The 26,163-nt window shown below is 32.1% G+C and overlaps 1 protein-coding gene across 20 annotated transcripts in view; it reads left to right on the top strand.

The window, feature by feature from the left end:
- The window catches only part of b3galt1b (UDP-Gal:betaGlcNAc beta 1,3-galactosyltransferase, polypeptide 1b), a 211,668-nt gene that overhangs the window by 142,441 nt on the left and 43,064 nt on the right, over window positions 1-26,163 (top strand). For 13 of the 20 annotated variants that reach the window (XM_051119806.1, XM_051119794.1, XM_051119800.1 and 10 more), the window contains one exon: window positions 6,722-6,793. The exons of 4 other annotated variants lie outside the window; for them this stretch is intronic. The gene's annotated coding sequence lies outside the window, so the exon portion shown is untranslated. The remainder of the gene's footprint in view (window positions 1-6,721; window positions 6,794-26,163) is intronic. 3 more of the 20 variants (XM_051119797.1, XM_051119789.1, XM_051119802.1) reach the window with 1 other exon arrangement.

Here is a 26,163-nt window from a genome sequence, read left to right as displayed (position 1 = left end):
GCTTTATTAAATATGGAGGGAGTTTTGTATAGACGCCGCTCTGGTGAACTGGATATATTAGTCTCTCACATACATCGTGTTTACTTACTGTATTGATGCACACAGGTACTTATAGACAAAACCTGTCACATTCTCAAATCCCAATGGGCTTATGAATGTGAAGGCCTGAGGTTTTAATTGATTGTTTTAGTGTTACTCTGTTACATGCGAGCATGCATCTAAACCTGATTTACTGATGAGAGTTGTATGCTCATATTACAACTGGGTGTTCAAAACAATATGACTGTTCAAATAATATTGAACAGTCTGTCCTGTAGAAGCCCTATATAATTACAGTCCAAAAGGTGCTTTCTTATTTTTTTTTTTTCAAATTTATAAAAGACTTAAAAACCTACTTGATGCTTCCATGGGTCATTGGCAAATTGGTATATAATGAAAAGTCATATCTTTAAATTGATTTCAACACAAAAGTCCCAAAATGGTAGTTTCTTGATGGTCGCACCACATGATATTTCATAAAATGGAAATCATCAGATAATGTTTGTTTGTATATTATGATGGAAGTATAAATAAAAATGCTTTGCAATTTTATACAGGATTACAAAACACTTTGGATATCACGCCAAATAGTGCAGAAAATTAATCAGAATAAATTTAGGGTAATTTCAAAGATGTTTCCAAAACAACAGTAATGGCCGAACGGTCGCACCACATGATATTTTGACACTTTGAATAACAGACAAATTACAAATATCTAATCTTTTTTGAAAAGTTAAAGTGGGTCCATACATGGGAGAGGTACTTTCTATATATGGCATCTTTTTAATGCATTTAAACCTATTTTTAACTGAAAAAATGCAATTGGACAGAAAATGTAGGCGTCAACTCATTGACCCATATACAGTATGGACATATTTTCATTAATTCTGTTTATTTATTTATATAAAATAATTTATACATTTATTTTACTTTTACTGGATGTCAACAGTTGACTCATTTGCATCTGCTTTACGTTCTCAAAAGAAGTTTGAGTTGAAACATCCTAGATAAAGTTGATACTGAAATGAAACATGACTGGAATGTCTTGGGAGCTGTGGACGAGAAGCAATCAAATGTTCCTCTGGGTCGCATCCATCTGCGCTATCAAAATCTGTTTGCCTCGCCAGACAGTAAATCCTTGTAGAATGAATGGTTTGTGTCTGTGAAGGCTCAGCTGTCAAACGCAAAAGAACTTCTGCAGCCTCATCAGTAAATGTGAAGAGGTGAGCTCTCATTCTCACTTTAACACACAGCAGCCTGTGCGAATCCGAGTCTTCACGGATGACAAAGTGAAGGCAGGTGACATGACAGAACTTTAGAGCAGGACTTGAGCGCGGCTGGATCTCGCAGCAGTCGTTCTGTCTTCGGCTGTGTGCGGTGGACTTCTTTGTCTCTGTGGTGGTATTCTCAGCACGGATGCTGATCCAGGCAGTTGCTAGCAGCCATCTCTAAGGAGTCTCTCATCATTTTAATCTCACCACAGAGACGGAGGCAAACGAGCCACAGAAACATAAGCAGATGTCAGGCTTTATTAAATATGGAGGGAGTTTTGTATAGACGCCGCTCTGGTGAACTGGATATATTAGTCTCTCATATGTTTCTTGTTTACTTACTGTATTGACGCACACAGGTACTTATAGACAAAACCTGTCACATTCTCAAATCCCAATGGGCTTATGAATATGAAGGCCTGAGGTTTTCATTTATTGTTTTAGTGTTACTCTGTTACATGCGAGCATGCATCTAAACCTGATTTACTGACGAGAGTTGCATGCTCATATTACAACTCGGTGTTCAAAACAACATAATGTCAATATTGAACAGTTTGTCCTATGGAAGCACTGTATAATTACTGTCCAAAAGATGCTTTCTTAAGAGGAAATTTACTTAAGATGCATTTTTGTTTTTTAGAACAGCTGAACAAAGCACAACAGAATGCACAGGGGCTGTTTTTAAGACAAATAGCAAGATGCATCATAACAGCAAAAGATGCATCTGCATGCATACACAATGTAAAAAAAAATAGTTTACACCAGTGGTTTTCAACCTGGGAGCCTCAGCAAACGTCCACAGGGGCCGCAAGATGACTTAAAATTCATTATTTATATTAAAATTACTGACTAATTAAAATTTTTTCTTTCTTAATAATTATTGTTTTTAATTTAACAATCTAAAGGTATAGAGGTTTGCACTTACGTCACTGTTTGGTCAGTTACCTGGATGCGTGGCCATATTGGTGATACTCAAATGTAAACAACAGCATTTGCATGGTGCAGCTACTGAGTATGTTGTTCTGCAAATATATGCTGTCTAACCACGGAAAACATGTGGAAGCTGCTAAATCATAAAGAGAAGGACTTAATAAGCAGGAAAGTGTGCAATATTTTGACAAACTTAAGTTAATAGGTGGTAAAGATACATACGAGCAGTATTAATTAAAATATTAGTCTAATTTTTCAACTACCTGATGGAAATGATATGAACAAACACGAATGTTGTCAAGATTCTTGCCCTGAAAATCCTGGTTCAGTTTGGCCAACCACAAACACCTTTTGTTCCTCATCCAAATGTTTTTCCCGATCCGACTGATTAGTACAACCCAAAACATGACAATGATTGACCATTTTTAGCATCAATAATCAGCAAAATATGCGTGTTACGTTCGGTTCAGTGGCATTGTTTACTTCAGTGCTGCCAATATGGCCGATTTCATTAAACGCTATATAGAATCCAATGGAAGCTTGTTTCCACCACTGAAAAAAAAATATAAAAAAGGTACTTATGTCTTTTCATCTCACAATTCTGACTTCTGTGACATAAATTTAGAACTGCAAGTTATCAAGTCAGAATTGCAAGATATAAACAGAGAAATAAAGTCAGAATTGCGAGCTATAAACTCCCATTCTCAGATTTTATTTCCCAGAATGTGAACAGTTATGACAATTTAAATTATTCTTATGAAAAAAAAAACTGTGTTGAGCAGTTTTTTATTCAGTGGCAAAAACAAGCTTCTATATGTAACCCTTGACACAAAACCAGTCTTAAGTAGCATAGGTATATTTGTAGCAATAGCCAACAGTACATTGTATGGGTCAAAATGAGTGATTTTTCTTTTATGCCAAAAATCATTAGGATATTAAGTAAAGATCATGTTTCATGAAGATATTTTGTAACTTTCCTACTGTAAATATATCAAAGCTTAATTTTTGTTTAGTAATATGCATTGCTAAGAACTTCATTTGGACAACTTTGAAGGTGATTTTCTCAATATTTTAATTTTTTTGCACCCTCAGATTCCAGATTTTCAAATAGTTGTATCTCAGCCAAATATTGTCCTATCCTAACAAACCATACATCAGTGGAAGCTTATTTTTTTCAAAATTTATTCAGAACTATGACTGGTTTTGTGGTCCAGGGTCACATATATAAAATCCTGAATATTTCTAAATCACAAAATTAATTTTGTTTAATTGCATTAATATGTCAACACTCCCATTTTCTGTTCATACAAGTTATAATGTAAATTGCTATAATTGACCCTTTCTGAAAAACCCACCTTTTTTAGTTACTGTTGCTATGTCCAACAAACAATGGCACTCTCACACTACACATCCTGTTCTCACGCAGTAAAAAAATAAATTGCGATGCAAAGAGGAAACTGACAGCACGCTGACAGACAAGACAGAGCAGGTTACTTCTGCTATTAAAACAAGGTCTCAGCTTTCAGATTTTATCATTTTTTAAGACATTCAAAGTGTCATGACAGACACAGCATGTGAACCGCTCATCTTTTCATATTTACTTAAAGCATGAAGTAAACATGAATGAACATCAAAATTTTAACCGCAGAAAGATGTCAATACACAACATTTTTCAAGTTTAAGTCCACCAAATTTAATCTATTCTCCTGTCTGATTTGTTTGTTGGACCAGATGGCGATCGGTCAATTACCACAGAAAATCCAGAGGAAATATCTTTAAATATTGTGTTTGAAAATGGAGGGCCTTTCAAGTCCAAAAGGTTGAGAATCATTGATGTAGACAGATTTGAGGATATATATAGTTTTGTGTGTGTGTGTGTGTGTATGTGTGTATAAATAGGAACACACAGCACTTTGACAGGGAGGCTTTTATTGCAGAAAACTGTCCTTAAAAAAATATGGTGGCTTACAGACATGGCACAATAAAGGGAATACAGCAGGTGATTTGAACTCTGGCAGTAATTGTCTTAAAATTTATTATTGAATCTTGAAGTGCTGGTCGAAGAAAATGGATTTAGAGATGAGACGCTCAGAGAGGGTTTTGTTGTGTGACTGTTGGTAAAGCAGGCTTAAACGTGAATCTGAAGTCAGACACAAGATTATTTGACCTCACTAATGGGTGGATGTTTGATAACTAATTGACTATTCCGTTCATCCATAATTAAAGAATATTTTTATCCTAACCAGCCGTGACGTTTTATCAGCTGCAATGTTGTTGGACTAGGTAGCTCCGCCTACAGTAAAATTGGTCTAAAATCATGGTCCACATAATTGCATATTAAACATCAGACATGTTCTAATTAGCTATGAATTTGTGATGTTACAGACATTTTTGAATTCATTGTGAACAAACAAATTGACTGTTGCCTGCTGGATGCATAGTTATAAAGTGTTATTTTACTATTTTTTATATAGTGTTATTGCTTTTATTAATATTTTAAATTATATTGTTAATTTCAGTTTTCATTCATTTTTTTGTTACTTTGTGCTTTTGTCATTTTATTCTTTTTTAATATTTTAAAATTGTTTAATTTATTTTAGTTTTAGTTTTATTTCAGTTCATAATTTTAATACTTCTTAGACTTTTTTTAGTTAGTTGCCAAAGCAACATTTCTCATTTTCATTTAGCTTACGTTTTTTCCCTCTGTTTTTTATTCTTATTATTTATTTTAAAATTGAGTTTTAATTTGAGTTTGAATTAACAATACCAACCCTTTTCCTTTAATTGAGAGGTGAAAAATTGATTAGCATTGATTTTTTTGTCTGGTATTAATAGGTCAAAAAATCCTCTAAACTTTCCACTCTCATTCTGGCATTGTCTAGTCTGGGTCTGTTTGCATTTCAGTAGCCAGAGCAGCTGCAGTTTACTTTACTGTCTCCAACAAATTGCTGCATTGATTGTTGCATCATGTCTGGTTGGAGCATGTTGTTAGATGAGGAGTTAAGTTTGTTTCAACAACATCTGTGTATCAGATTTTTGTGTTAAAACCTAAGCAGGTTCTCACAGGAAGCAATGAAAAGCTTAATTTGTTTTTGTAATATCTTGAGTTATGTGAGCGGTTCTTTCACTTGTAAACCCATAACAGAATCTGTAGGGAGAGCGAGTACATGATTGCAATCATCAATATGCTCTAGTCTTATTTTTTTCGCAGCCTCAGAGGGCCAAAGCTTTGAATTCAATACTGTAATATTCTAAGAGTCAATTATGTACATTGTAGAGCTGCAAAAAATAAACCAAAAGTGTTTACTTCAAAATAGTGCTGGTTGAATTTCAGCACAACTGGCGATGCTTCTGCATAGCTTTCATTATTGTCAGTAAGCTTCATGAGGTTATGAAATGCAAATGTTTTTGTGTGTCGTATACATTTGCAGTGATATTGCTGCCTGTTATTAAAGCCTTTCTGAATGAAGTATTTGAAATACAGGTGTCAATATAAACCACCATTCAAAAACTTGGGGTCTGTAAAACTGATTAATTGATTTAAAATAAATACATATGGGCATGGATGCATTAAATTGTTAACAAGTGACAGTAAAAACATATATAGTGTTACAGAGTGTTTCTATTTCAAATAAATGCTACTTCTTACTTTCTATTCATCAAAGAATCCTGGAAAAAATTACAATATTAAAATAAATAAATTAAGTAATCCATTAATTATTCAAATGTCATCACATTTATTTACAATTTTATTGTATTTTTGATCAAATAAATGCAGCCTTTGTGTGCAAAAAATAAATAAATAAATAAATAAATAAAAATATTCTGACTGACGGTAAACTTGAAATATTGACATTATAAATTTGTTTATATATATTAATAAATTTTAGTGTTTGATTCTAAGGGCATATTTGTTTGCTTTGTGCTATAAAATAATTCTAGTATTTTATTTTTATTAGAATTATGTTGGCAGTATAAAAGTGCACACACCATGTGTCTGTATGAGTGTGAAAACGTATATGTGACCCTTAAGTAGCACAGGTGTATTTGCGGCAATAGCCAAAAACACACTGTATAGGTCAAAATTATCATTTTTTCTTTTATGCCAAAAATCATTAGGATATTAAGTAAAGATCATGTTTCATGAAGATATTTTGTACATTTCCTACCGTAAATATATCAAAACTAAGTTGTTGATTAGTAATATGCATTACTAAGAACTTCATTTGGACAACTTTAAAGGTGATTTTCTCAGTATTTTGATTTTTTTGGAATCTGCACCCTCAGATTCCAGATTTTCAAATAGTTGTATCTCAGCCAAATATTGTATCTATTCTAACAAACCACACATCAATGGAAAGCCTATTTATTCAGCTTTCAGACGAGGCATAAATCTCAATTTTATAAAATTGACCCTTATAACTGATTTTGTGGTCCAGGGTCACATGTTGTCCTAATCAAGTCTTGTTGTTTCCTCCCAGTAGGACACTTTCACCTTCAGAATGAGAACTGAGCATTTCCAGTTCAACCACAGCTGAAACTGCACAACACGAGTAAGTCCTTCAGGTTTCTTTCATGAAGATTCACAGTACAACTACAGTACAATTACAAGTATGTAAAAATAGGCCTTGCACAACTATTCATTTTTACTAGCTTGCTAAACGTCTAAATAAGCAGCTTTTGTAAATGCTGTATATCCACGGTCTGACAAACCGCTGGAGAGTATAGCGCAAATGACATGATGCTGAAGAGAAATGAAAGCTGCTTGCATTGTCATTAGCATACTGTTTCTGACAGTCTTTGGGTGACATTTGATTAGTTTTAGGGTGAATCGCAAGAATTTTGGCTTGTATGTGGACAGTATGCTGTGTGGTTTGTTTATAATGTACTTTATTCCATACACAAATTGAGTATATTTACATATATTAAAGGGGTCCTATTATGCTCTTTTACAAAGTCTTGATTTTGTTTTGGGGATGTACTAGAACATGCTTTCATGCTTGGTGGTTCGAAAAACACTTTATTTTTAACATAATTTACATTATTACAATACATTTCTCCCAGCCTGGCACAAATAGCTCGATTAGTTCCGGGTTTAATGAAGGCCCGCCTTCCGAAAAATGAAATCTGTTGTGATTGGTTAGCTGTCCCACTGCATTGCGATTGGCGAACAGCTTAGATGGTGTTTCAGTACTGCCACGCCCCTTGTCAAAGAAGCAAGTTCCGTGTACAACTGTTAGCACAAGCTAGATTAAAGTGATTCTTACATTTTAAATATAAATATTTTTCTTGCAAAAACACATTGATTCAACACAGGAGGCCTTTATTGACCCCCCAGAGCCATGTGAAGCACTTTTTGTTATGGATGGATGCACATTATTGGACTTGTTTTGGACTGATGAAAATAAACACCTCTCTATGCCGTTCTAAAGCTTGGGAGTGCCAGGATAAATTTTACTGTAACTCTGATTGCATTCGTCTGAAAGGGAAAGTCATATACACCTAGGGTGCATGGAGGGTGAGTAAATAATGCACTACAGTAGTGTTGGGTCCTATCGTCAGCCTGCGAGGTCGCCAATACATGATATTTTCGTGCTAATTTATTTAATTATTTACATACTTAGTTTCATTGCCCGAAACCAGCTCCAGCATAAGACTAAAAGCAGCCTAACATTAACATTATCAAAGAACATCATCACTGATTAGCCTAGCTTATTCTAGTGCAAGTTTATGCATTTTAAAAAACACTCACGTTATAAGTGAAGCTGTCTACACTGTATGATGAATAAATCTCTTACCAGACACTGCACGGTGCATTACGGCTCCGACGCGGCAACCGGAGTAGATCGTGGCTTCAGCATACGTTTCGACCCACTCTACTGCACACGTCTACAGCCCTGAAGCGGCCACTCTAGTCAATGCTTGTGTTTATACCCGCCACGCTGCGGCTCATTGATGCGGCTCTCCACACTGCATCGCTACAGTTAGGCTCATCTCTACCCTCCCCCCAACAATTAGAATTTAATTTAATTTAATTTATGATATTCTAATGGACCACGTTGTGACATCATTGCATGATGTAGGGCAATATGTCATACTGTATTACATTTCTGTATGGCATGTTTGCTTTTATTGACTGCTTTTAAAATTGAGTTTATGAAAGTTCTTCTGCTGCTTATTCATTCTTTATTCATTGTCCTGTTATTTGAGTGTTTGAATACGTCATTGTGAGGAAAAACAAAACGACTGACTGCGGAATGTTGGCATGAAAGTCCTTGAATTGTTTGAGAGTCGCCAAGGTCGATAAAAATTTGATCAGCATTGAAATGGCCTGGCCTGGTGCGATTTAATCGCTTGAAAAATCCACTATATTCCCTGCTCTCACCCTGACGCTGACCAGAACTGAGCTATTTGCATTTTACAGGCCAGAACGGTCGCAGTTTTACTTCACCGTTTCAGGCCAGCTGCCAATACTGAGACCAAAGGCAGAGGGAAAGCACAATCATTGTGTTTTTTACTGTGAATGAAGCTTTGAAATAATACTACAGAGGCCTTTCTCAATGGGTTTGAGTAATATTGTAGCGTAAAGATGGAGAGAAAACAGGTTACATGTGCATAATGTTGATCATTTGACAACTTCATTTAGGTCATTCAATTTTAGCAACACATTTAAAACTTTTCAAATTCAAGATGCTAATTTTTATGTTTTTATAAATATATGGATATGTATATATAAATATATATATATATATATGTATATATAAACACTAGTGAAAAATACATTTCGTCAAATATAAAATACATTTATTTCATGCTAAGTATGTATGCTAACTACAAATACATGTACATATTATGTACTTAGTACAAATACCATGCAATTGTACTTTTAGTATACTAAACTGGTTTATTTAAAGTCTGCTAAATTGGAACAACTAATTTTGTACTTAATGCACTTTAATTGTGCGGAAGTCCAAATAAAGATATACTTAAGTATATTTAGTTGTGCTAAAGTGCAAGTATACTTTAGGTACACTTCAAATATTTTGCATTTAAATACAGATAATTATTTAATGATCGTACAATCCTCATCAATAGTGACACTAAAACACATTTTAGGAGCCAGGGCTTCTCTACCGTAATACACCTAGAATGCAGATTGCCGTAAAACTCGTCAATGGCGGGGAAGCGTTGTCTCTTAATTGACAAGATATCTCATCAATGGTGGGGAAAGATTTAATTATAACAACCCTGTTTCTAATGTGAAATTAAAGATTATATTGTTTTATTATGCATGTTTTAAAATGACCGCAGAAAAATGAAGAACTCATCAAATCCAATTAGCAAAAATGCTGAGCTGATGTGTATGATACACAAATTTCATTTTTAATTCACAATATGTAACAACAGTACACCCGGTGTGAACAGAATACAGAGATGGAAAAAAGGGTTAACGTTAATTAGCTAAAGACAAAAAAACTAAATAAGAAATATATGAAGAAAAGAGAAACAAAAACAACATATACATTTATTATAAACAATACTGTATATGCTTTTGGTTTGTCACGTTGTTAAGGAACTGGCTCTTGTTAGTCTAGTTAGTTTAAATTTTACAAACAATTTTAACATGATGATATTGAGGAAAGACCTGCTAAGAAATATAAGACTAATATATTGATTTAAGAATAAATGACTAAAAACCTGGAATATTTTTTCCCGATAGTTTTTCATTGTGGAAGTTAGTGCAGCGTATGCAGACTGAAATAAATATTCACTCCAAGTAGTGAAATTATGTAAATGATATTATATAAACCCCATGTTCACTTAATTATGATATTATTGTCAAGAAAGAAAAAACAAATTGAAAACTATTTCCGTCTTTAAAAATTGCAAGTTTAATATTGCATCCAATATGAGGAGGACATGAAAAATGTGCTGCATAGTAGGAATGACCCATTTACTTTAGATTGTAGCACTTGTAGTTGTCGCAGGGTGATGAAAATGAATTTATGTAATGGGGTGGAGGGTGGTGGCGGCGTTGGAAAAAGGACAGATGAGGCTTGAGGCAACAGAAATCTCCTTCACCCTCCCTTTAGGAAACACGAGAGGCGAGCGTAAACAGCACGGCCGACGTTTCGTATCACAAATTCATTAAACACAATCAAGATGGTATCTAAATGACTGGCAGTAAATGAGTTTCTACTTCAAGCTTTGATTTCCATTGCTGTACAGTATATGATGCTGTAGTGATGTGTAATATTGTGACACTGGATTTCTGAAAGCGAGGTCTAATATTTAAATGTTTTCATTTTTAATTCAAATGTTTTATAAATTCTACATATGTTTTTGAAAAGATTTACTGGTGAATTGAAGATTTAGATATAGATTGTGTAACAATAGTAAAATGTTTGGACACTTTAGACTGAATTTTTTTCTGAAAATGTTACAAACCTTATAAATATTCAAGCATCAGTTAGTAATAATGAAGCACCAATAATTATTAATAAAAACTGAGCAGCAAATCAGCATATTCAAATGATTTCTGAAGGATCATGTCCACTTTAGACATTCTACTAACAGTAAGTAACTTTGCAACTGCATGTCGACTAGTCATTAGAGTACTAGTTGACTGTCTGCTGAATATCTTCTAACACGCTTCTAAACTTTGCAAGTATATGTCAGCTTATTCTACTAACCCTAAACCTAGCCTAATAGTCTGCTCTGAAAGTTAGTACACATGTAGTTGCAAATTAATGAGAATTAGTTGACATGTATTTGCAAAGTTACTTATAGTTAGTAGAATGTCTAAAGTGGACTATCAAAATAATGTGTAACCGGATCATGTGACACTAAAGACTGGCGTAATGATGCTGAAAATTCAGCTTTACACCTCAGGAATAAATTACATTTTAAAATATATTCAACTAGAAATATTCATTTGTAATTTTACAGTGTTACTTTTTTTTATTTAATTATTCCAAACTTTTGATTTTGACTGACTTTTGGTAATAATGATAATAATAATAAAACAAAAAAACAAATAGCAAAAGAACTCCCTTATTAGTTTTTAAAAAATATATAAATTTGCTATTAATCTAAAATCTAAAATATGGCAATTATAAATAAAGAAAGCGCATGTGTGTCCAGACTTTTGACTGATTCCGTAATTTATTTTTAAATATTATATTTTATTAGAATATTATAAATATTAAATAGTTATTATTATTACCAATTCATTTATTATTATTATTGCTGTTGTTGTTTTGAACTATTTCAAAGCTACTTATTTTCGTATGTATTTAATAAAATATAAAATCATAGCAAAATAGCTACTTTATTAGTATTCATTAATCTAAAATATGCAAAATGGTAATTAATAATAAAGAATGATTGTAGAATTTATAAGTATTATATATTATTAGAATATTATTAATATTAAATAGTTATTATTATTATTATTATTATTATTACCAATTCATTTATTATTATTATTGTTGTTGTTATTAGTATTATTACTTATTTTCTTACATATTATATAATATATAAAAAAACATAACAAAAGAACACCTGTATTATTGTTCAAAAATATAAATTCACTATTAATCTAAAATTTGAAAAAATGGTAATTAATAATGAAGAATGAGCAGGTGTGTCTAAACTTTTAAATGATAGTGTAATTTATTATTAATATAATATATTATTATAATATTATAAATATTAAATAGTTATTGTTATCAATTAATTTATTATTATTGTTGTTGTATCTTATATAATATATAAAATATAAAAACAAATAGCAAAATAACTGCTTTATTAGTGTTCAAAAATATGATAATTAATAATAAAGAATGAGCAGGTGTGTGTAAACTTTTGATTGATTGCATAATTTGAGTATTGCTTCTGTACACAATGATTCTTGTAAACCTCGTGGCTAGTGGGTTTTATTTCAGCTGGGGTTCTGAAGCAGTAATCGGCTGCTGTGTAGGAAGGACCTTAAAATTACATAATCTCCTTTATTAAATTCAGATCTCCGCTCTGCAGAGGGCATGAAAGTTATGCTAATATAAATTAGCATTGCTTTTCCCAACCTCAAATAAACGCCACAGGACTGGTCTCAGATCAGCGTCATCCTGGTAACCTTTAGCATTTGTGCTGTGACTCAGCTGTGCCCAGCTGTTTACCCTGAGTGTATGCGCTGTGCGTATCGCCGCTTTGTGCGTTAGATCTTGTGTGTGGAGTGCAGGCCTGGGGAACAGAAGGCAATGAAACCTTAATTACATCCTCCCTTATCTTGCTTCCTTCTCTCTCGTCCTCTGGAGCTGCGCGCTATCAGAACTTTGAATTAGAGTGCTCTGCACGCCACCACCGCTGCCTCACCTGTGGATAAACAGCATTAGGGACCCATTGTTTAAGAAGCGTGCACTTCGTCTAAACAATATGCAACCTTCTGCACCACCGCATTTTTCCACTCATGTACATTCCTGCTTGTGCTGTTATCTTGGGATTTTTCATTAGCCATCTAATAATGATACCAAAAAGGATTTTTGCAGTGGTGTATAAACAATCTAAACAATATAGAATCTTTCTAGAGCTGCATGCTTAATTGTTAAAAGATCACAATCTCGATTCAGTTACCCACGCAATCTTATTTTTAAATGACAACGTTTGTTGATTACAACGTTGATTACGTTGTTTCACCACTAAAGGACAACAAGTGACTGTTAAAAATGTATTTGTCATTGAATCGTTCACTTAAGAGATTTGTTCAAAAACACTGATTCATTCAGTAATGAAACAAGTAAAGTATTTATGCGTGAGTCATTGAATTGTTCGTTCAAGAGATTCTTTCGGAAATGCTGATTTATTCAGTAATGAAATATGAGGTATTTATGAGTGAGTCATTGAATCATTCATTCAAGGGATTTGTTCAAAAATGCTGATTCATTCAGTAATGAAACAAGTCAAGTATTTATGAGTGAGTCACTGAATCATTCATTCAAGAGATTTGTTCTAAAATGCAGATTCATTCAGTAATGAAACAAATAAAGTATTTATGCTTGAGTCATTGAATTGTTCATTCAAGTGATTTGTTCGAAAATGCTGATTCATTTAGTAATGAAACAAATATTTGGGTGAGACATTGAATCATTCATTCAAGGAATTTGTTAAAAAATGCTGATTCATTCAGTGATGAAACAAGTGAAGCATTTATGAGTGAGTCATTGAATCATTAATTCAAGAGATTCATTCAAAACTCTGATTCATTTAGTAGTGAATCAAGTGAAGCATTTATGAGTGAGTCATTGAATCACTGAATCATTCATTCAAGAGATTTGTTCAAAAATACAGATTGATTCAGTAATGAAACAAGTGAAGTATTTTATGCGTGAGTCATTGAATCGTACATTTAAGAAATTCATTGAAACATTTTTTAAAAAGAAAAGTCTTTCAGCTTTCAACTAAGTCATTAACTTTTTTGAGTAGACTACAGCAATTAATAATTTGTTACAGCCTCTAGTAAATTACGCTATTTTGCTTCAGAATCGTAATCTTTATTTGAAACCAAAAATATTATGATTTTCAATTCATCGAAAATCGCTCTAATTCTTTTGTATTCTTTCCTTTAGTTTTATACTGATATTTTTCAGTAATGATAATGAGATATTTTCCCCCTTTTTGGCTAGTAATGTATATTGCATGCAAATAGTCATTACTAATAAAAAAATCCACGTATTTCTAATTTATATGTATTTGTGAGTTTATATATATATATATATATATATATATATATATATACATACATATATATATATATATATATATTACATGTACACATTGTTTTCTTCATTTACTGATCCTGCTTTGATGGTTTTCCTCATGTTAATTACAGGAGTGCTTCCCCAGATCTGCTATATGTCTTAATTCAGATTAAGTTGATTCATTTAATAGATTGCCTAATTATTAATGTCTAGTGTTGAATGAAATCCACAGATTGTCTAGGCCTTTTAATGTGACCTTTTTTAGTTTTGATGTTTGGCCAAGATCAGTACTCAGCGCTTATTAATTTTAGATTGGGGGGTTCATCAGCCTGCACACATTTCCACTAATTCTCAGTATTTTTTTTTTCTGTACAACCATTCACTGTTACAACAATATTTGAATGGACAAACAGCTGTTTCTGCTATTGTGGTGGTATTGATTTCATAATTAGCATTGATAATGTGTAAGTAGGTGGTTTTTGTCAAAAATGAGCTGCAGTGATAGGAAAACTTTTGCTTCTGAAACTCTTGTAACAAAAATCCTGTATTATGGAATCAAGTTCTCATTCTGCTCTCAACTGAACTTCAGTCCATGTTCCCAGGATTCGGGTCTCCGGAGTGCAGGACCCAGCAGAATTTACTGTAGTCAGTTATGAATGTATTATTCATGATCAGTGCATATCCCTCAACACGACTCGACGAGGGAGTTCTGGGTGAAGATCTGCTGCAGCTCAGTCCAACATCACTGAACTCTCATCTACAACCACAGGATGCTGCTCTGTTTTCATTCTATCTATCTATCTATCTATCTATCTATCTATCTATCTATCTATCTATCTATCTATCTATCTATCTGTCTGTCTATTTATCTGTCTGTCTATTGATATATTGTTCTAACATTTGTATATTGTTCTAACATTTTATCATTCTATCATTATATTGTTTTACTGTTTTATCATTCTATCGCTCTATCGTTCCCTCGAATAATCTGTCCATCTATCTATCTATCTATCTATCTATCTATTGTTCTAACATTTTATCATTCTATCATTATATTGTTTTACTGTTTTATCATTCTATCGCTCTGTCGTTCCCTTGAATAATCTATCTATCTATCTATCTATCTATCTATCTATCTATCTATCTATCTATCTATCTGTCGTTCTAACATTTTATCATTCTATCATTTTATTGTTTTACTGTTTTAACGTTCTATCGTTCTATCGCTCTATCGTTCCCTCGAATGATCTATCTATCTATCTGTCTATCTATCTATCTGTCTATCGTTCTATCTGTCTGTCGTTCTATCTATCGTTCTAACATTTTATCATTATATCTTTTTATTGTTTTATTGTTTTATTGTTCTATCGTTCTCTCGAATGATCTATCTGTCTATCGTTCTATCTATTGTTCTATCTATCATTTTATCTGTCGTTCTAACATTTTATCATTATATCTTTTTATTGTTTTATTGTTCTATCATTCTCTCGAATGATCTATCTATCCATCATCTATCTGTCTATAAATCTATCTATCGTTCTAACATTTTATCATTCCATCGTTTTATTGTTTTATTGTTATATCGTTCTCTTGAATGATCTATCTGTCTATCTGTCTATCTGTCTATCTGTCTGTCTGTCTATCATTCTATCTATCGTTCTATCATTTTATCTATTGTTATGTTTATTGTTAAATTAATTGTTATAGTGTATCAATCTCTCTATCAGTGTATCCATCTAGCTTCCTTTATTAAATTTCAATTCTACTTTATTCTATTACATTCAGTTTGAGTCGCAATTCTGCAAATAATTGATTGGAAATTTCTCGTTTCTCTTCTGAATGGCACCTGTCAGTGCAGTTGCAGCTGAGCAGAAACTCACCATACGTGCATGATATAATCTTTCTTGAGCTTGAGTCCTTTTCTCAAACTCCAAAGTATCTTAATAATCATAATGACATCTGATGTCTCCAGGTTCATTGTGCTCTGAAATATTCTCTTTGATGAAGTTATCATGCGAAGTACCACCCTACGGTATGGAGCAGCCTGCTTAACATTCTCCATGCAAGCGTGGCCCGATAATGAGGCAACGCAGTTCAGACTCACAAATTTTCACTGTGGTCTTTAGATCCTATTAGCTCTCTCCAGAGAATCTTTCCTCACGCAGGTTTGAGAGAGAAACCTGGCGGATGCAATCAAAGCCTTATTCTAATCACATAGCTGATTATAGCCATCATCTTCCGCCAACAGATTTCAGGCTTTCTGGGAAGTGTCCATCCTGATGGGATAGTTTAGAGAACAATGCACATTCGAGACATATGCGTTTCCTTTTACCGCCTGTGCTGTACGGATGCATAACGTTATCATCAGTGTAACCAGAACTCATTACCGAAGGCCCATAACAGCCCACTGGCCAATTACAGAAAAACAATGTCTGTGATAGTGACTAGACTGAATGAACTTGATAGTGATTGTGTCTTACGGATTGACTTCCTCTGTGACTGTATCGCTTAACACATCTGCAATTCATTAAACTAAGCAGACTATGCTATAGTGAGCCATAACAGTGGCTCTTCAGATAGATGGTTAAACTAGGTCTCCATATATACAGCTTTAATGTTTTTTTTGCCAGGAGAAAATTGCAAGTTTATTTGCTTTAAAAATAAAAGCACCCATCTCATTAATGTTTGATTTCAGGTGTCATTTACAAATGATGCAGGACAAATTAAACGCTGACATTTAAAGGAACAGTTCCCCCAAAAATGAACATTTCCTGAAATTGCCCTCAGGCCATCCAAGATGTAGATGAGTTTGGTTCTTCATCAGAACAGATTTGGAGAAATGTAGCATTTCATTAGTTGCTCACCAGTGCATCCTCTGCAGTGAATGGGTGCCGTCAGAACGGGAGTCTAAACAGCTGATATGTTTTTACAATAATTCACAAGTAATCCACACCTGTGCATGTGCATATTCTCTCCTAATTCAAACGAAACAACTATTTCCCTGGAGGAGGTAATATTATGAGTAGAGAAACTTGTATTTCAGTTGAAAACAATGGTTTGAAGTTACAAATGCTGTAAATTTGGATTCTTGCAAACACGCAGTTTTTCACTTCATGAGACATTAACTGATAGACCGGAGTGGTGTGGATTACTTGTGCATTATTGTGATGTTTTTTTAAGATGTTTGGATGACGGCACCCATTCACTGCAGAGGATCCATTGGTGAGCAAGTGATAAAATGCTACTTCTCTAAATCTTTTCTAGACAAATTTCTTTTATTTTTGGATGAACTACTGTACTCCTTCAATATTTATTGTTTGGTGCTTATTCATATCAAATCAAAATGCATTTGCAAGAAGCACAAAAATGATCTCAGATAGGATTTCAAAGATTAAGAAAAGCGAGTTTAGCAATCAGGAAAATCTAATGATAATTAAATTTTTTGGTAAGTGAGAGTGTGGTTATGTTGCAACAGATGCAGTTTATTGCTTTGTTTCCCTCGTTGATTTTCCCACTCGAAAACTAGCCGTCATTTCCGCATTTCATTTCAGCATGATGTGAAATATCAGTTAATCTCCCGTCAAGACCTGGTTTTATTGGCTCACAGCTGAGCTGTTGTTTTGACACGAGGCAACGTTTGCAGTTGCACTTTACTGAATTACAAATTTAATTTCTGACAGAAGATTATAGTAAAGGAACGATTGTTTTAGGTTTTAGACTTGTTAAAACAGTGTGATTGTAATGGGCTTTGGGTGAGATCGCTCTGCTGTTTGTTCAGAAATGCATTTCATTTGCTCCCAATCTGTTTGTTGGCCGCCTCCAAGAAATAAGTCCTTTTAAAGAAATATAAATTCCGTCATTATTTACTCATTCTCGTGCATGAAGCCATATGGAGAACTGCATCTTCTCCTCCTCCTCATACTTTCTCTGCCATATCCCATTATCGTGTCTGTGCCAATGCATAGAAATACAGCCTTTGTGTTTTGTTTCTTTACTAGTCATTAATCTCACTATAGATCTCTTACAGCTCTAACCCTGTAGAACCTCATGTGAAACCTTGTTAATATGTTTGATATGTTCTCTCACAATTCCAGTGAATGGCTGAAAAAAACAGGCTCGATTTGTAAGACAAGATCGATTCGCTCAGTGTTCGAGTGTGTGTACTGAAAATAAGCATCATTGAAAAATAATAAGTCTACTGTGGTGAAATAGGCTTCATAATGTAATGAGTTACTCGTACTCTAAAGGTGGTTAAACAGCGTAAAGAAATAGTTCACCCAAAAAATTACAATTCTGGCATCATTTACTCTCCCTCATGCTGTTCCAAACCTGTGTGACTTTTATTTTGTGGATCACAAAATTGAATATTCTGAGAAAACCATGAAGATCATGGGAACTGGTGACATTTTGGTTTGCTTCAGTGTGTTATCACACAAAGCTAGCGTATGGTTTCAGAAGACTTACATATATTGCACTCAAATTATATGGATTACATTTATGATACTGTTCTGAAGCATCCATTTCCATGCACTTTCATTATCTGGAAAATGTTGCAAAATTTAAACCTTTTGTGTACCACAGATGAGAGAAAGTCATGCAAAGACATGAGGGTAAATGCCGTTCAAAAGATGTCTCTTCTGCTCATCAAGGCGTTTATTTGATTAAAAGTACAGAAAAAAAAAAATTGTGAAATATTGTTACAATTCAAAATAACTGTTTTCTATTTGAATATATTTTAAAATGTAATTTATACTTGTGTTTCAAAGCTGAATTTTCAGCAGCAATTACTCTAGTGTCACGTCAAGGTTTATTTATTAATTTATTTATTTTACAGTGTTTCATTTTTTTCTAACCATATCAAATGTACTCCATATCATCCAAAAGATGTCTTTTCTGCTCATCAAAGCTGCATTTATTTGATTAAAAATACAGTAAAAACAGAAATATTGCAAAATATTATTATACTTTAAAATAGTTTTTTTTATTTAAATATATTTTAAAATTATATTTATTCCCATGACTCAAGGCTGAATTTATTTTATTTTCTATTCTTTTATTTTATTTTATTTTATTTTATTTTAACCATATAAAATCTACTCCATATCATCCAAAGGATGTCTCTTCTGCTCATCAAGGCAACATTTATTTGATTAAAAATACAGTAAAATCAGAAATATTATGAAATGTAATTACAATTTAAAATAGCTCTTTTCTATTTTAATATATTTTAAAATTTAATGTATTCCAGTGAATCAAGGCTAATTTTATTTTATTTTATTTTATTTTATTTTATTTTATTTTATTTTATTTTATTTTATTTTATTTTATTTTATTTTATTTTATTTTATTTTAACCATATAAAATCTACTCCATATCATCCAAAAGATGTCTCTTCTGCTCATAAAGGCAACATTTATTTAATCAAAAATACAGTATAATCAGAAATATTGTGAAATTTTATTGCAATTTAAAATAGCTGTTTTCTATTTTAATATATTTTAAAATTTAATTAATTCCTGTGACTCAAGGCTGAATTTATTTTATTTTTATTTTCTATTCTTTTCTTTTTTCTTTTCTTTTCTTTTCTTTTCTTTTTATTTTATTTTAACCATATAAAATCTACTCCATATCATCCAAAAGATGTCTCTTCTGCTTATCAAGGCAATATTTATTTGATTAAAAATACAGTAAAATCAGAAATATTGTGAAATATTATTACAATTTAAAATAGCTGTTTTCTATTTTAATATATTTTAATATATTAAGGCTGAGTCACAGGAATAAATGGTTAAAATTATTTTATTTTATTTTAATCATTTAAAATCTACTCCATTTTAATTAATTTATTTTATGTTTTATTTTTTCTGACCATATGAAATTTTCAAAACGTTTACTAGAAAATTTTAATTATTATAAAACACAATTTTTGCAGCATTGTTTTTATGCCATGGTCTCTCTTTAAATTCTGTGCCAGTACCAATTTGTTTATTAAGAAGTCATTATAATATACTGATATGCTCAAGAAGCATATAGTTACCAATGTTGAAAACAATTGCTGCTTGATATTTTTGTGAAATCCGTGAGACATTTCAGGATTCTTTGATGAAAAGAAATCTAAATATTTTATAACATTAATGTCTTTTCAGTGCATCCTTGCTGAATAGAAGTATTATTTTAAAAACAATTTCAAAAAGATTTGAATGGTATTGTAAATGATGACAGATCTTCAAATTTCAGCTGAACTGAAAGACTAAGAATGAGGTAAAATATATTTCCAATTACATTGTTTTTGTCTTGTTTATTAAATATGCCCAGAAACAGAATCTATTTCCCACTGATTTCAGCCAGGCTCTTTGATGGCGAATGTGTGAGCTAGTAAATCATTTCTCCAGCGCAGCAGCAGTTTGAGTGTGTTGTGTCCATAGCCACAAAGCTGTGGTGAGTAAAGAGACTCTCAGATAGCAGACAACAGCTGCACCATCTGCTGCGGCTTTAATGACTACCTGTGACAGAGGAGAGAAAGACACCCACATGACAGAGAGAGACAGATGGAGAGAGGGGAAAAAAAGAGCAAAACTGGACCTGAGAAAGGAGAAGAGGGACAAAGGAGATTCAGAATGAATATGAGAGGAGAGGATTAGATTAACTCACCATATGAATGTGAGATGATGCAGCTCAGAGGAATATTTATTTCTTCAAAGTCAGCATAAAAATTGAACCCTGTTTGCTTCTCTAATGTGCGTTTTCGGTTTTGTTGCGCAATAATTCATTATTCAGTATTTTTCCATTGATAGTCATTTCAAAGAGGTGTATTTTGTCTTTCTTTAAACTGAGAATGACATTTTGAATCCCAGATTATCAGTGTGGGGTTATCTTTAAAATATCTTACATCAGGAGTATCTATAAATAATAAAATACTTATTATGATTTAATGTAAACTACTACTACTACTAATAACAATAAACAAACAAAAAAAGTAAAAATATTAAAATATTAAAAATTAAAACATAAACAATATATTTATATATTATTATATTATATAATATATAATATACAAATGTAATTTATTCCTTTGATGCAATGCTGAATTCTCAGCAGCAATTACTCTGTCACATCAAGGATTTTTTAATTTATTTATTTTACAGTATTTAATTTTTTTCTAACCATATAAAATCTACTCCATGTCATCCAAACAAAGTCTCTTCTGCTGCATTTATTTGATCCAAAATACAGTAAACACAGAAATATTGTGAAATATTTTTAATTTAATTTAATTTAATTTAATTTAATTTAATTTAATTTAATTTAATTTAATTTAATTTAATTTAATTTAAACTGAAATCTGTTGTTTATAAATTATTGCTACATATTTATATGTATATATATATATATATATATATATATATAATATTATTATTATTATTAGCTACTATTTTAATATTATTTTATTTGTTTTATCAGGTTTTATTATTTTTTATCATGTTTGTGTGACTATATATATTTACACACACAAAAAATGTATATATAATATATTAATATAATAGTATATAAATAAAGTATTGTTGTTATTATTAATTTACACTTAAATATTATAAATTCATTCATATAATGACTGTTATTATTAGTAATTGTAATTAGTAATGTATTGCTTAATGGATGCATATAAAATATTTTTAAAATGTAAAATGTTTATAAAGAAGTAAATTACAACCTAAAATACTACCTAACATTATTAACAGGTTATGTTCATGTAGTTCCAGTACTGCTGACATTAAAGCAAAAAGAGACATGAAATAGGCTACAAAGACATTTTACTGGCATTATTATGCTGAAAGTACAATTTGTAATAAGCATCAAATTGAAGAAAATAGAAGCATTTCCAGACTTTTTGACCACACCATGTTTTGTTTACAGTGTCATCAGCCAATCAGACATTTTGGCCAGTGTTTTTTTTTTTTTTTTTTTTTTTTTTTTTTTTTTTTTTACAGTGAATGTACTGTAGGCGATACAACACCAATGCCTCCTGGCCAGTGTGAAGCACTTTCAGATATGGTTGAGAGAGAAAAGATTTGGCATTTAGGACTCATGCTGGTGTAAATGAATGTGTGATATGTCCCTTGAGAGAGACAGTCCCCGGCCTGGAGAATCCAACATGTCTTGACACAGGCCAGCACACTCATCTTTATTAAGAGTTCGACTTGTGGATCTCATCGCCACAATGTGGGAGAATATGCAGTCGAGCCAATCCTGACCAACACTTTTATCACTCCAGAGCGAGGAAATGAAGCAATATTCCCGAGCCTGAACGGCGTTCTCTTTGAAAAGAGATTCGTGTTTACTTGACATTTGGAATCAGATTTGGGCTCTGACATTTCCTGGAAGATGAGGATGTGCACACTGTAGTGATACATTATTCAGAAGAGACGGCCGTGGTCGTGTCTTATTGCATCACATTTTTTATCACCATATTGTGAGCGGATTTTCGTTTGTTACTCATGAGAAGTCATTCAGACCTCTTCCAAACAACGGTTGCAGGTGGGATTTGTACTGGTTCTCGTGTGTTAAGTAAAGACTGAAGTTGTTTCACTTGCTCTTGAGAGTGTAATCGATCAGATTCACACCATCATGAATTTGTGGGTTGATTTGGGTTGCAGGAAAAAATATATGTGTATATATGTATTTAGTTACCACTTGTAGTACACTTGAATCCACTAGTGTATGAAAGATGGGTTCAAGTGTACTACAAGTGATCTTAATATTTCCAGAAGTCAATAAATATGTCTAGCATGGAGATCTGATTGACATTGTATGGAAGAGTTGCAATCAAAACGTTTGCAACACACCATTTTCTGTGTCAGATCATTAAAACTGGTCTAGGTCTCAGGGTCAGGTTTTACTCTGGATCCGGGTCTCGAGTGGTCTGCCTCTGGGTCTTGTTTTGGAGGGTCTTGACTGGAAATGTCAAAGCTGCACGTTGTTTCAGAGTGTTTCACTGTCAGACTGTCAGCAATACTGTAGGTGGAATCTGTGCTTAGTACTTTTTGAAATCCATTGGCATAAAAACTAAAACCAATGAATTCATACATTCATGCATCCTTTCATTCATGCGTTCATTCATTCACTCATGCATTCTTTCATTTGTGCATTAATTCATTCACTCATTTATTCATGCATGCATTCATGCATTCATTCATGCAGTCATTCATTCACTCATTCAACAGCTAGATGGCTTTATTCATTCATGCATGCATGCATTTTTTCATTCATGCATTCATTCATTCACTCACTCATTCATTCATTCATTCATTCAACAGTAAGAGGGCTTCATTCATGCATGCATTCTTTCATGCATACATGCATTCATTCATGTGTCATTCATTCATTAATTCAACTGTCAGAATGCTTTATTGATTTATGCATGCAGGCATTTTGCATTCATTCATGCATGCATTCTTTCACTCATGCATTAATTAATTCACTTATTCATTCATGCATGCATTCTTTCATTCATGCCTTCATTCATTCAGCAGTCAGAGGGCTTTATTCATTCATGCATGCATTCATTCATTCAAGCATTCATGCATGCATTCTTTCGTATATGCATTAATTCATTCACTCATTCATTCATGCCTTCATTCTTTCATTCATGCCTTCATTCATTTATTCATTCAACAGTCAGAGGGCTTTATTCATGCATTCATTCATGCATGCATTTATTCATTCATTCATTCACTCATCTATTCATACATTTATTCATGCATGCATTCATGCATTCATTCATTCATACATGCATTCTTTCATGCATTCATTCATTCACTCACTCATTCATTCATTCATTCAACAGTCAGAGGGCTTTATTCATTCATGCATGCATTCTTTCATTCATGCATTCATTCACTAATTTATTCATGCATGCATTTATACATTCTTTCTTTCATCCGTTCATTCATTCATTCATGCATGCATTCTTACGTTCATGCATTCTTTCATTCATGCATTCATTCATTAATTTATTCATTTAACAGTCAGAAGACTTTAGTTGACACCATGCAACACATGGTAGGTTTTGTTGTTTCAGACTGGAGCAGTTTAGTTTTGGCGCACCGCTTGCATCCAGTATAGATCACTGCACTTCCATCAGTCTGTGAAGCATTCAGTTCTATGATTAAACCACAGAGGTGAACGATCAATAATCACATTCCTCCACACTTGCCCTCTATTTCTGTCCCTCCAATCCACAGTGTGTCCTTGGCCTGACTGATGCCCAGCAAGTGAGCAAAGCCACTGTGTATCTGACCATTGCAATTACAGATGAGATGAAATGAACCAGACCTATTAAGAAACAGTCTCCATCTGGCTTACGTCTCCTATGGCAATTACATATCCAAGAAGAATGGATGACACTCATTTTTCACAACATCTGCACACTTCTGTTGTCTCTCTGTTTGAGATGTGTTTGTTTGTCTTGCAGAGTCATCTACATATGCATGTGTTTGTTTATTTAATAGTGAGTTATTTATGTATTATTTCCTTCGATATTAAATATTAGTATTTATTTCACATTTATTTGTAGTGTGTAGAGTTTAGCTGATGTCTTGTTTGTTTAATAAATAGTAGACTTGACTTATTGACATTTATTTATTTATTTATTTATTTATTTATTTATTTATTTATTTATTTATTTATTTATTTATTTATTTTGTCAGTAGGATTTTTTATTTATTTATTTGCTTTCTTGCTTACTGACATTTAAAGTCAGTAAGCCAGTAAGCTTCAGATCTTATTTGTTTGCTATATGAATATTTACTTTGTCCATTTAATTAAGTAGTAAGCTTTAGTTAACATTTAGTTACTTATTTATTTGATAGTAGGACTGAGTTGAAATTTATTTATTTAGTAGAATTTTTTATTTTATTTTGTAGGATTCAGCTGACATTCAAAGTCGGTGGGCTTTAATTGATATTGTATTTATTTATTTATTTATTTATTTCCTTCATTATTAAATATTAGTATTTATTTCTCATTTATTTATAGTCTGTAGAATTTAGTTTATGTCTTGTTTGTTTATTAAATAGTAGACTTGACATTTATTTATTTATTTACACTAGGCTTTAGTTTGCATTTATTATTTATTTATTTATTTAAATTGTAGGCTTCAAATTGTAGTAAATAACCTTTAATTGACATCTTGTTTTTTTAATGTAATTTTTTATGTATGCATGCATGTATGTATATATGTATGTATGTGTGTATGTATGTCTTTATTTATTTACTTTATTCTGTCCTCATTAAATATTAGTATTTATTTCACATTTATTTATAGTCTGTAGAGTTTGGTTGATGTCTTGTTTGTTTGTTTAATAAATAGTAGACTTGACATTCATTTATTTATTTATTTATTTATTTATTTATTTAGTAGGATTCAGCTGACATTTTAAGTGAGTAAGCTTTAATTGATATTGTATTTATTTATTTATTTATTTTTTGTTTTGTTTTGTTTTCTACTTTACTTATTAAATGTTAGTATTTATTTCACATTTATAGTCTGTAGACTTTAGTGAATGTCTTGTTTATTTGTTTATTAAATAGTAGACTTGACATTTATTTATTTATTTATTTATTTAAAAGCAGACTTTATTTTTTTATTTAGTAGAATTCAGCCGACATTTAAAGTAAGCTTTAGATTATATATTATTTGTTTGTTATATTTATATTTATTTAGTCTTAATTAAGTAGTACGCTTTAGTTCAAGTTTAGTTATTTATTTAATAGTAGGACTTTGACATTTATTTATTTATTTGCATGCTTGCTTGCATATGTATGGATTTTTGTTTGTTTATTAACAGTAGGATTTATTTATTTATTTATTAATTATTATTATTAGTTTATTTATTTAATAGTCAGTAAGATTTAGTTAACAATTGATTGATTGATTGTCTGACCTTTGCAATTACAGATGAGATGAAATGAACCAGACCTATTAAGAGCCCGTCTCCATCTGGTTCACGTCTCTTATGGCAATTACACATCCAAAAAGAATGGATGACACTCATTTTCCACAACATCTGCACACTTCTGTCCGCTCATATATCCATTTCCCTCTGATTGAGATGCGATTGTTTGTCTCGTACGATCATCTGCATTCTGCAGTGCCGCCGTGCACTTAT

This window comes from Labeo rohita, chromosome 9 (genome assembly GCF_022985175.1).
Source record: "Labeo rohita strain BAU-BD-2019 chromosome 9, IGBB_LRoh.1.0, whole genome shotgun sequence".
In the NCBI taxonomy this organism is placed as follows: domain Eukaryota; kingdom Metazoa; phylum Chordata; class Actinopteri; order Cypriniformes; family Cyprinidae; genus Labeo; species Labeo rohita.
Note: the sequence above shows the minus strand (reverse complement) of the source record. Positions and strands in the feature narration are given on the sequence as shown.